This window comes from Scyliorhinus torazame, chromosome 2 (assembly GCF_047496885.1).
Source record: "Scyliorhinus torazame isolate Kashiwa2021f chromosome 2, sScyTor2.1, whole genome shotgun sequence".
In the NCBI taxonomy this organism is placed as follows: Eukaryota; Metazoa; Chordata; class Chondrichthyes; order Carcharhiniformes; family Scyliorhinidae; genus Scyliorhinus; species Scyliorhinus torazame.
Genome location: NC_092708.1, coordinates 44,610,347 through 44,623,476, shown reverse-complemented (window position 1 = coordinate 44,623,476; position 13,130 = coordinate 44,610,347). Strand labels below are relative to the sequence as shown.

Genomic DNA, 13,130 nt, shown 5'->3' with positions numbered 1-13,130 from the left:
AGTCTTAAAGCGCATCAAGGTAGATAAATCCCCGGGACCTGATGAAATGTATCCCAGGATGTTGTGGGAGGCTAGGGAGGAAATTGCGGGTCCCCTAACCGAGATATTTGAATCATCGGCAGCCACAGGTGAGGTGCCTGAAGATTGGAGAGTGGCGAATGTTGTGCCCTTGTTTAAGAAGGGCAGCAGGGAAAAGCCTGGGAACTACAGACCGGTGAGCCTAACGTCTGTAGTAGGTAAGTTGCTAGAAGGTATTCTGAGAGACAGGATCTACAAGCATTTAGAGAGGCAAGGACTGATTCGGGGCAGTCAGCATGGCTTTGTGCGTGGAAAATCATGTCTCACAAATTTGATTGAGTTTTTTGAGGGAGTGACCAAGAAGGTAGATGAGGGTAGTGCAGTAGACGTTGTCTACATGGACTTTAGCAAAGCCTTTGACAAGGTACCGCATGGTAGGTTGTTGCAGAAGGTTAAAGCTCACGGGATCCAGGGTGAGGTTGCCAATTGGATTCAAAATTGGCTGGACGACAGAAGGCAGAGGGTGGTTGTAGAGGGTTGTTTTTCAAACTGGAGGCCTGTGACCAGTGGTGTGCCTCAGGGATCGGTGCTGGGTCCACTGTTATTTGTGATTTATATTAATGATTTGGATGAGAATTTAGGAGGCATGGTTAGTAAGTTTGCAGATGACACCAAGATTGGTGGCATAGTGGATAGTGAAGAAGGTTATCTAGGATTGCAACGGGATCTTGATCAATTAGGCCAGTGGGCCGACGAATGGCAGATGGAGTTTAATTTAGATAAATGTGAGGTGATGCATTTTGGCAGATCGAATCAGGCCAGGACCTACTCAGTTAATGGTATGGCGTTGGGGAGAGTTATAGAACAAAGAGATCTAGGAGTACAGGTTCATAGCTCCTTGAAGGTGGAGTCGCAGGTGGACAGGGTGGTGAAGAAGGCATTCGGCATGCTTGGTTTCATTGGTCAGAACATGGAATATAGGAGTTGGGACGTCTTGTTGAAGTTGTACAGGACATTGGTACGGCCACACTTGGAATACTGTGTGCAGTTCTGGTCACCCTATTATAGAAAGGATATTATTAAACTAGAAAGAGTGCAGAAAAGATTTACTAGGATGTTGCCGGGACTTGATGGTTTGAGTTATAAGGAGAGGCTGGATAGACTGGGACTTTTTTCCCTGGAGCGTAGGAGGCTTAGGGGTGATCTTATAGAGGTCTATAAAATAATGAGGGGCATAGATAAGGTAGATAGTCAACATCTTTTCCCAAAGGTAGGGGAGTTTAAAACTAGAGGGCATAGGTTTAAGGTGAGAGGGGAGAGATTCAGAAGGGCCCAGAGGGGCAATTTCTTCACTCAGAGGGTAGTGAGTGTCTGGAATGGGCTGCCAGAGGTAGTAGTAGAAGCGGGTACAATTGTGTCTTTCAAAAAGCATTTAGATGGTTACATGGGTAAGATGGGTATAGAGGGTTATGGACCAAGTGCGGGCAACTGGGACTAGCTTAATGGTAAAAAACTGGGCGGCATGGACTGGTTGGGCCGAAGGGCCTGTTTCCATGCTGTAAACTTCTATGATTCTATGATTCTATGACTGCACCCACCCCACCCCAAACATCCCTGACGGCACCCACTCCACTCCAAACACCCCCGACTGCACCCACCCCACCCCAAACACCCCCGACTGCACCCACCCCACCCCAAAGATCCCTGACGGCACCCACCCCACTCCAAACACCCCCGACTGCACCCACCCCACCCCAAACATCCCCGACTGCACCCACTCCACCCCAAACACCCCCGACTGCACCCACCCCACCCCAAACACCCCCGACTGCACCCACCCCACCCCAAACACCCCCGACTGCACCCACCCCACCCCAAACACCCCCGACTGCACCCACCCCACCCCAAACACCCCCGACTGCACCCACCCCACCCCAAACACCCAAACACCCCCGACTGCACCCACCCACTCCAAACACCCCCGACTGCACCCACCCCACTCCAAACACCCCCGACTGCACCCACCCCACCCCAAACACCACCGACTGCACCCACCCCACCCCAAACACCCCCGACTGCACCCACCCCACCCCAAACACCCCCGACTGCACCCACCGCACCCCAAACACCCCCGACTGCACCCTCCCCACCCCAAACACCCCCGACTGCACCCACCCCACCCCAAACACCCAAACACCCCCGACTGCACCCTCCTCACCCCAAACACCCCCGACTGCACCCACCCACTCCAAACACCCAAACACCCCCGACTGCACCCACCCCACCCCAAACACCCCTGACTGCACCCACCACACCCCAAACACCCCCGACTGCACCCTCCCCACCCCAAACACCCAAACACCCCCGACTGCACCCTCCCCACCCCAAACACCCAAACACCCCCGACTGCACCCACCCCACCCCAAACACCCAAACACCCCTGACTGCACCCTCCCCACCCCAAACACCCCCGACTGCACCCACCCCACCCCAAACACCCCCGACTGCACCCACCCCACACCAAACACCCAAACATCCCCGACTGCACCCACCCCACCCCAAACATCCCTGACGGCACCCACCCCACCCCAAACAGCCCCGACTGCACCCACCCCACCCCAAACAACCCCGACTGCACCCACCCCACCCCAAACACCCCCGACTGCACCCACCCCACCCCAAACATCCCCGACTGCGCCCACCACATGCACCCAAACATCCCCGACAGCACCCACCCCACCCCACACCCCCCCGACTGCACCCACCCCACTCCAAACACCCCCGACTGCACCCACCCCACCCCAAACACCCCCGACTGCACCCACCCCACCCCAAACATCCCTGACGGCACCCACTCCACTCCAAACACCCCCGACTGCACCCACCCCTCCCCAAACACCCCCGACTGCACCCACCCCACCCCAAACACCCCCGACTGCACCCACCCCACCCCAAACACCCCCGACTGCACCCTCCCCACCCCAAACACCCCCGACTGCACCCACCCCACCCCAAACACCCAAACACCCCCGACTGCACCCTCCTCACCCCAAACACCCAAACACCCCCGACTGCACCCACCCACTCCAAACACCCAAACACCCCCGACTGCACCCACCCCACCCCAAACACCCAAACACCCCTGACTGCACCCACCACACCCCAAACACCCCCGACTGCACCCTCCCCACCCCAAACACCCAAACACCCCCGACTGCACCCTCCCCACCCCAAACACCCAAACACCCCCGACTGCACCCACCCCACCCCAAACACCCCTGACTGCACCCTCCCCACCCCAAACACCCCCGACTGCACCCACCCCACCCCAAACACCCCCGACTGCACCCACCCCACACCAAACACCCAAACATCCCCGACTGCACCCACCCCACCCCAAACATCCCTGACGGCACCCACCCCACCCCAAACTGCCCCGACTGCACCCACCCCACCCCAAACACCCCCGACTGCACCCACCCCACCCCAAACACCCCTGACTGCACCCACCACACCCCAAACACCCCCGACTGCACCCACCCCACCCCAAACACCCCCGACTGCACCCACCCACTCCAAACACCCCCGACTGCACCCACCCCACTCCAAACACCCCCGACTGCACCCACCCCACCCCAAACACCACCGACTGCACCCACCCCACCCCAAACACCCCCGACTGCACCCACCCCACCCCAAACACCCCCGACTGCACCCACCGCACCCCAAACACCCCCGACTGCACCCTCCCCACCCCAAACACCCCCGACTGCACCCACCCCACCCCAAACACCCAAACACCCCCGACTGCACCCTCCTCACCCCAAACACCCCCGACTGCACCCACCCACTTCAAACACCCAAACACCCCCGACTGCACCCACCCCACCCCAAACACCCCTGACTGCACCCACCACACCCCAAACACCCCCGACTGCACCCTCCCCACCCCAAACACCCAAACACCCCCGACTGCACCCTCCCCACCCCAAACACCCAAACACCCCCGACTGCACCCACCCCACCCCAAACACCCAAACACCCCTGACTGCACCCTCCCCACCCCAAACACCCCCGACTGCACCCACCCCACCCCAAACACCCCCGACTGCACCCACCCCACCCCAAACACCCCCGACTGCACCCACCCCACACCAAACACCCAAACATCCCCGACTGCACCCACCCCACCCCAAACATCCCTGACGGCACCCACCCCACCCCAAACAGCCCCGACTGCACCCACCCCACCCCAAACACCCCCGACTGCACCCACCCCACCCCAAACACCCCCGACTGCACCCACCCCACCCCAAACATCCCCGACTGCACCCACTTCACCCCAAACACCCCCGACAGCACCCACCCCACCCCAAACATCCCTGACTGCGCCCACCACATGCACCCAAACATCCCCGACTGCACCCACCCCACTCCAAACACCCCCGACTGCACCCACCCCACCCCAAACACCCCCGACTGCACCCACCCCACCCCAAACATCCCTGACGGCACCCACTCCACTCCAAACACCCCCGACTGCACCCACCCCTCCCCAAACACCCCCGACTGCACCCACCCCACCCCAAACACCCCCGACTGCACCCACCCCACCCCAAACACCCCCGACTGCACCCTCCCCACCCCAAACACCCCCGACTGCACCCACCCCACCCCAAACACCCCCGACTGCACCCTCCTCACCCCAAACACCCAAACACCCCCGACTGCACCCACCCACTCCAAACACCCAAACACCCCCGACTGCACCCACCCCACCCCAAACACCCAAACACCCCCGACTGCACCCACCCCACCCCAAACACCCCTGACTGCACCCTCCCCACCCCAAACACCCCCGACTGCACCCACCCCACCCCAAACACCCCCGACTGCACCCACCCCACACCAAACACCCAAACATCCCCGACTGCACCCACCCCACCCCAAACATCCCTGACGGCACCCACCCCACCCCAAACAGCCCCGACTGCACCCACCCCACCCCAAACACCCCCGACTGCACCCACCCCACCCCAAACACCCCTGACTGCACCCACCACACCCCAAACACCCCCGACTGCACCCACCCCACCCCAAACATCCCTGACGGCACCCACCCCACCCCAAACACCCCCGACTGCACCCACCCCACACCAAACACCCAAACACCCCCGACTGCACCCACCCCACCCCAAACACCCCCGACTGCACCCTCCCCACCCCAAACACCCCCGACTGCACCCACCCCACCCCAAACACCCCCGACTGCACCCTCCCCACCCCAAACACCCAAACACCCCCGACTGCACCCACCCACTCCAAACACCCAAACACCCCCGACTGCACCCACCCCACCCCAAACACCCAAACACCCCTGACTGCACCCACCACACCCCAAACACCCCCGACTGCACCCTCCCCACCCCAAACACCCAAACACCCCCGACTGCACCCTCCCCACCCCAAACACCCAAACACCCCCGACTGCACCCACCCCACCCCAAACACCCAAACACCCCTGACTGCACCCTCCCCACCCCAAACACCCCCGACTGCACCCACCCCACCCCAAACACCCCCGACTGCACCCACCCCACACCAAACACCCAAACATCCCCGACTGCACCCACCCCACCCCAAACATCCCTGACGGCACCCACCCCACCCCAAACAGCCCCGACTGCACCCACCCCACCCCAAACACCCCCGACTGCACCCACCCCACCCCAAACACCCCCGACTGCACCCACCCCACCCCAAACACCCCTGACTGCACCCACCACACCCCAAACACCCCCGACTGCACCCACCCCACCCCAAACATCCCTGACGGCACCCACCCCACCCCAAACACCCCCGACTGCACCCACCCCACACCAAACACCCAAACATCCCCGACTGCACCCACCCCACCCCAAGCATCCCCGACTGCACCCACACCACTCCAAACACCCCCGACTGCACCCACCCCACCCAAACACCACCGACTGCACCCACCCCACCCCAAACACACCCGACTGCACCCACCCCACACCAAACACCAACTGCACCCACCCCACCCCAAACACCCCCGACTGCACCCACCCCACCCCAAACACCCAAACACCCCCGACTGCACCCACCCACCCCACCCCAAACATCCCTGACTGCACCCACCACACCCCAAACACCCCCGACTGCACCCACCCCACCCCAAACACCCCCGACTGCACCCACCCACTCCAAACATCCCCGACTGCACCCACCCCACCCCAAACATCCCTGACTGCACCCACCACACCCCAAACACCCCCGACTGCACCCACCCCACCCCAAACACCCCCGACTGCACCCACCCCACCCCAAACACCCCCGACTGCACCCACCCCACCCAAACACCCCCGACTGCACCCACCGCACCCCAAAAACCCCCGACTGCACCCACCCCACCCCAAACACCCCCGACAGCACCCACCCCACCCCAAACATTCCCGACTACATCAGCTGCACCCACCCAAACACTCCCGACCGCACCAGCTCCCACCCATCCAAACATTCCCAACCGCATCAGCTCCCGCCCACCCAAACATTCCCGACACTCTCAGCTCCCACCGACCCAAACACTTCCGACCACACCAGCTCCCACCCACCCAAACATTTCCGACCGCACCAGCTCCCACCAATCCAATCATTCCCAACCGCACCTGCTCCCACCCATCCAAACATTCCCAACCCTTTCGGCTCCCACCCAAACATTCCCAACCTCACCAGCTCCTACTCACCCAAACATTCCTAACCTTTCAGCTCCCACCCACCCGAACATCGCCGACCGCATCAGCTCCCACCCACCCAAACATTCCCGACCTGACCAGCTCCTGCCCACCCAAACTTCGCAACCCTTTCAGTCCCACCCACCCAAACACTCCCGACCGCACCAGCTCCCGTCCACCCAAACATTCCCAACTGCACCAGCTCCCGCCCATCCTAACATTCCCGACCTCACCAGCTCCCACCCACCCAAACATTCCCGACCACATCAGCTCCCACCCATCCAAACATTCCTGATCCTTTCAGTTCCCACCCGCCCGAACATCGCCGACCACATCAGCTCCCACCCACCCAAACCTTCCTGGCCATACTTGAGCCCCCCCCCCACCCTAACATTACCAACCGCACCGCCCCCCCAACTCAAATATTTCCGACCTGACCAGCACCCACCTCACCCAAACATTCCCGACCGCATCGGCTCCCACCCACCCAAACACTCCCGACCACACCAGCACCCACTTCACCCAAACACTCCCAACCACACCAGCACCCACCCATGATTTCCTGACCGCAGCACCCCCCACTCAAAACATTCCCGAGCGCCGCCAGCATCCCAAGCGAAACATTCCCAACCGCCCCTACCCAAACATTCCCAACCGCTCCCACCCAAACATTCCCTACCGCCCCCACCCAAACATTCCCAACCGCCCCCATCACATCTCCAGATGCTTCCAATGCTCTCCTCACTGCCATCCACTCTACAACAACCTCAATTCATACTGACAAAAACCTGCCCAGCTGACTATTTCCAAACACCACTGGCTCTTTCTTCCCCAATCCACTGGCTTCAAAATTCCCATCCTCAGCTTCCTCCATTGTCTCTCTGATACTCGCCATTGCAATCTCCTAAGTCCAACATTGTATGTTTCCCGCATCTCTCAGCTGTACCATCAATGACAGAATCTTTAGTTAGCTGACCACCCTTAAACCTCTCTCTGACAATGCTTTGATTACTTTCTCCAATGTTCCACCGAATTCTTCTGAGTGGTAATCTCATAGTTTATGTGGTTTGCTACATAAAAGACACACTATCAATGCAAATTACCACAGCACCTACTGTTGAAATGCTTTTGAAACATTTGTTTTGTGGACTGATTTATTGATCATGCAATAGGTTTTGTTGATAAGTTGGTGGCATGTAACATTTTTCGTGCCCTTATTCATTGGCCCAACAAAATATCCATGTTACAACATCCAGTGAGCAGGAAGCAATTACCGTACAGGTAAGGACAAAGCATCTCTCTCATTTATTACCGTAAGATCATCACTTATGATTCAAAATTACAGTCAATATCCCCCACTGTTGCAACCAATTATTTCAGAAATGATTCCAGTGTATCCACGTTATAAGTCGCTGCCTTTTCCCAAGACAATAAATTGAAATCTTTCGGCACTTCATGTACTTTGTTTATTGGGGAACTTCTACTAAAACCTTGGCAAGAAAGCTTTAAGCAGTGCTTCCCAAATTTAAAATTAGTCTTGCTGTGACCCTATTTTGATACATAGCTACCTAGAAGATACGAGCAGGAGGAGGCCTTGTGGCCCTTCGAGCCTGCTCCGCCATTCATCACGATCATGGCTGATCATCCAACTCAATAGCCTAATCCTGCTTTCTCCCTATAACCTTTGATCCCATTCGCCCCAAGTGCTATATCTAGCTGCCTCTTGAATATATTCAATGTTTTAGCATCAACTACTTCCTATGTAATTAGTTCCACAGGCTCACCACTCTTTGGGTGAATAAATGACTCCTCCTCTCTGTCCGAAATGGTTTACCCTGAATCCTCAGACTGTAACGCCTGGTTCTGGACAAACCCACCATCGGGAACATCTTCCCTGCATCTACCCTCTCTAGACCTGTTAGAATTTTAAAAGTCTCGATGAGATCTCCCCTCAAACTCCAGCGAGAACATTCCCAACCTAGTCAATCTCTCCTCGTATGACAGTCCCGCCATCCCTGGAATCAGTCTGGTAAACCTTTGCTGCGCTCCTTCGAGAGCAAGAACATCCTTCAACAGAAAAGGAGACTAAAATTGCACGCAATATTCTAGGTGTGGATCCTAAAAATGGTCCTACAAAAAACAAAATCCAGGGAGGGGGTCTAGCCCTCCCAAACCTACAATTCTACCACTGGGCGGCGACGGCCGAGCGAATAAGGGGATGGATCAAGGAGCCAGAAGCCAAGTGGGTGCGCGCAGAAGAGGCCTCCTGCAAGGGTACCTCCCTCCGGGCCCTCGCCATGGCAGCACTCCCATCCCCACCCAAAAAACACTCTAGCAGCCCGGTGGTGATAGCCACCCTCCAATCCTGGAACCAATCCTGGAACCAACTACGGCAGCAATTTGGCCTGACCAAAATGTCAGACAAAGCTCCCATCTGCAACAACCATAGATTCACACCAGCACTGACTGACGTCACCTTTAAAAAGTGGGGAACAGGACAGAGGGACACTGACAGTCAAGGAGCTATACACGGACGGCAGGGTCGCGACAATGGACGAACTGATAGAGAAATTCCAGCTAGCCAGGGGGAACGAGCTAAAGTACCTGCAACTCAAAAACTTCCTACGATAGGAGACAAGGACGTATCCACAACCGCAACGACAGACATTACTGGAAGAGTTACTGGACGCAAGCATCCTCGATAAAGGGAACTGTAGCGACATGCATGACCAACTGGTAGAAAGGGCCGACACCGTACTGGACGCAACAAGAAAGAAATGGGAGGAAGACCTGGGGATTGAAATAGGGTGGGGCCTCTGGAGCGAAGCACTGCATAGGGTCAACTCCACCTCCTTTCAGCCTAAAAGTGGTACATAGAGCTCACTTAACAAGAACTCATATGAGTAGGTTCTTCCCAGAGGTGGAGGATAGATGTGAATGGTGCCAAGGAGGCCCAGCTAACTACACCCACATGTCTGGTCTTGCCCCAGACTTGCGGGGTACTGGACAGCCTTCTTCAAGGCAATGTCCAAAGTTGGGGGGTTGAGGGTGGAGCCATGCCCGAAAGTGGCAGTCTTCGGGGTTTCAGACCAGCCAGATCTATTCCTGGGGTGGAGGGCGGACGCCCTTGCCTTTGCCTTCCTGATCGGCCGCCATAGAATCCTGTTCAGCTGGGGGTCAGCAGCACCACCCAAAGCTGCAGACTGGCTGTCCGACCTTTCAGAATCTCTCCAAATGGAGAAAATCAAATTCGCCATCCAAGGGTTGGGCGACGGCTTCCACAGAACGTGGGAGCCATTTACCCAATTGTTCTGGGACCTGTTTGTGGCCAATGAACAAGCAGAAGAATAGCCAAGTACCAAGAATCAAGGGAAAGTAGGGGGAGGGAGCGATAGACCGGAGGGGATGGGGGGCGGGATAGCAGCTAAACCTAAGAGAAAAGAAAGGCGAACCACAGGAGAGGGGAAAGGGTGGGGGGGAAGGGGGCAGAAGGGGGGGGGGAAGAAGGAGGAGACAGGGAACAAGAGAAGGGAACCAGTGAGGTGGGGGGGCAAAGGAATGACAGCCAGAAGGAGGGCACGGGAAACGATAACAAACTTGGCATCTACAGGAGCAGAGAACAAGGAAAATCCAGGCGAAAGACGGGCCGAATGGCTGAAGTGGAGGTGATTGCGAGACAACAACGTGAGCGAAAACTGTCCTGGAGAAGCAAGCGACAACACCAACACCAGACCCATTCGTGTATTGCCCTCTGTAATTGTTTCCCCGGCGCCCAAATGCATATGTAACCCCCCCCCCCCAAACAGATGCCAACTTATGTGCGAAAAACAGTATTGCCAATTGTACAAAGCTGCTGTTGTTGAGCTAGCACATAATACCCTACCAGTTAATTTATTCTAACTTTTTTTTGTTGTTGTTTGTTTTGTTTTTTGTGTTCCCTTCCATATATACACACACGTATTCTATTTTGTGTACATAACGGTAAATATACTTTGTTCAAAAACCCAATAAAAAAACATTTATATTAAAAAAAAATATTCCAGGTGTGGCCTCACCAAGGCCCTGTATAATTCCAAAACACATGCCTCCTCCTGTACTCGAAGCCTCTCGCAATGAAGGCCAACATACCATTAACCTTCTTTACCGCCTGCTGCACCTGCATGCTTACCTTCAGCGACTGGTGCAAGAGGACACCCAGGTCCCGCTGCACACTCCTTTCACAGATGTGACAATCTCAAAATGAAAGTTGGGGGTTGGTGGGAGTATTGATTAAGAGGAGTGGGGGGGGGGGCAGAAAGAGTTGTTGAAGGGTTGGGGAGCAAGAGAAGATTCTGGGGAATGGGGAAGAGTTGTTAACAGAAGGAAGGAGAGAGTTCGAACATTGGGGGTACAGGCAAACAAACGTTGCACAGCTCCCATTTTGCAGGTTTGGTTGGTGTCAGCAATCAAGCCTCAGATCTCATTACATTAGGACGCATCCACCACCAAACTAAATCATGTGGATTTGGATGGGCTTCACAGCCAATCCCAGGACTGTCAAATCCCAGTTTCCAGAACCTTCCATTGCCGCCTCAGAGGAGCAAGCACAATTCTTCATGGGAATCCCTTCTTTATGCGCAGTGGATTTAACTGTAGGTTTTAGAGGAAAATTTAAATATTATTTAAAAGCAGAATCACAGAACAGTTGCAACACCGAGAAGGCCGATCGTTCTGTTATGTCCCTGTCAGATCTGTGCAAGAGCAACTCAGCTGGTGCCACCCATCCCACCCACCCCACCCTGTCACTGTAGCCCTGTAAATCTTACATTTATATAACCCCTTTCAAAATGCCAGGCTGCTCCAAAACACTTTTACGGCCAAAGTAGGATTTTTGAAGCTTAAATCATTGTTGGAAAGTTGGCAGCCAAATTTCGGCACAGAAAGCTCCCACAGACAGCAACGTCAATGACCTGATAACCTGTATTTTGGGATGTTGAGGAAGGGGGTTCAGGACACTGGAGATAATAACTGCAATGCTCTTTGAAATTGTGTCAGGGGATGTTTTACACCCACACACACACCACAGATAGGGCCTCGGTTTAACAGCCCATCCAGTGAAGCACTCCCTCAAGTATTGATCTGGAGGGTCAGCACAGACTTTTGTGCTGGAGTCCCTAGGAGTTGGACTTGAACCTTTAGTTTTCTCACTCAGAACCGAGCCACTTAAGGGTTAAGTTCTGGAAGCACTTGGTTAAATGGCGAGACAAACTTTACAGGGCCGGTTGAGAAAGACGAGTGAGTGAGGCTAAATAATTAGATAGCTCTCTCAAAGAGACAACACGGGCGCGATGGGCCGCATAATGCGCTATATTGTGATAACATTCTCTGAACGCCACAGCCAATTACAATGAAGCACCGAAAGCGAAAGTAGAAACATACTTCGACGGTTGAGCTGAAAAGTCAAAGGCTATTTTCAGAAAAGTCACCATGTGTGTGTGTAAATAATGTTCGACTCTAATCCCAACACGGCAAAGGGGTTTGCAGCCGGCTCAGAGCCTTTCTTACGGTTCTGTTTGTGTGCGTTGTGTTAAACTGGACTCGAGTGTGTTGTTAGGCGACGCCTGGCTCCCACCCACCCCACAGACTGTACATACTCACCGGCTGTGCCCACAACTTCCCCCAGCTGAACCCCCCTGCTCATGCCCTGTGGCAGCGCTTCACTCAGTCATCTCCGAAACGCTGCTTCTCCCCCTTCCTGCAGCGCCGTGGAGGCTGGGACAGGCAGAGGGACTGAATCCTCCCGGTCCTGCAGCACGCTCTCCGCTTACGATCTGTTCCAGGAAGTAGTTGGAGAACGAGCCTCTACCAGAGGTAAGGGAGGGGAGTGTTCCCCGCCATTGCACTCGGAGATAAAGCCTGGAAATGGCTGCAATTTGGAAATTAACCTACTACAGAGTCGTAAACGCAGCCCAGTTCATCATGTAGTGACAGGCATATAGGCATATCTATGCATAACTGTACATAGTTGTACCAATGTATATATTTGTATATAGTAGCACCACTGCACATATCCACTGACCAATACATGTAGGGACAGTTATGACCTCCTGCCAGCAGGTGGAACCAGACACCCATAATGTATATCTTGGGGGAGAAATGGGAGACGGGCACTTGGTTGTAGGATGGACAAGAGGACAGTCATCCCCCTTCTTAGTTGCACAGTAACGTAGATGGAGTTGTTTGTACAAAGAAATGCATAAGACCATAAGACATAGAAGCAGAATTAGGCCACTCGGCCCATCGGGTCTGCTCCGCCATTCAATCATGGCTGATATTTTTCTCATCCCCATTCTCATAACCCCTGATCCCCTTATTAATCAA

At 55.6% G+C, this 13,130-nt stretch overlaps 1 protein-coding gene across 1 annotated transcript in view; it reads right to left on the bottom strand.

The window, feature by feature from the left end:
• The window catches only part of LOC140387850 (RNA-binding protein 43-like), a 30,508-nt gene extending 17,862 nt beyond the window's left edge, over positions 1-12,646 (bottom strand). Inside the window, exon 1 of the mRNA XM_072471074.1 lies at positions 12,408-12,646. The gene's annotated coding sequence lies outside the window, so the exon portion shown is untranslated. The remainder of the gene's footprint in view (positions 1-12,407) is intronic.
• Positions 12,647-13,130: the final 484 nt, after the last annotated feature.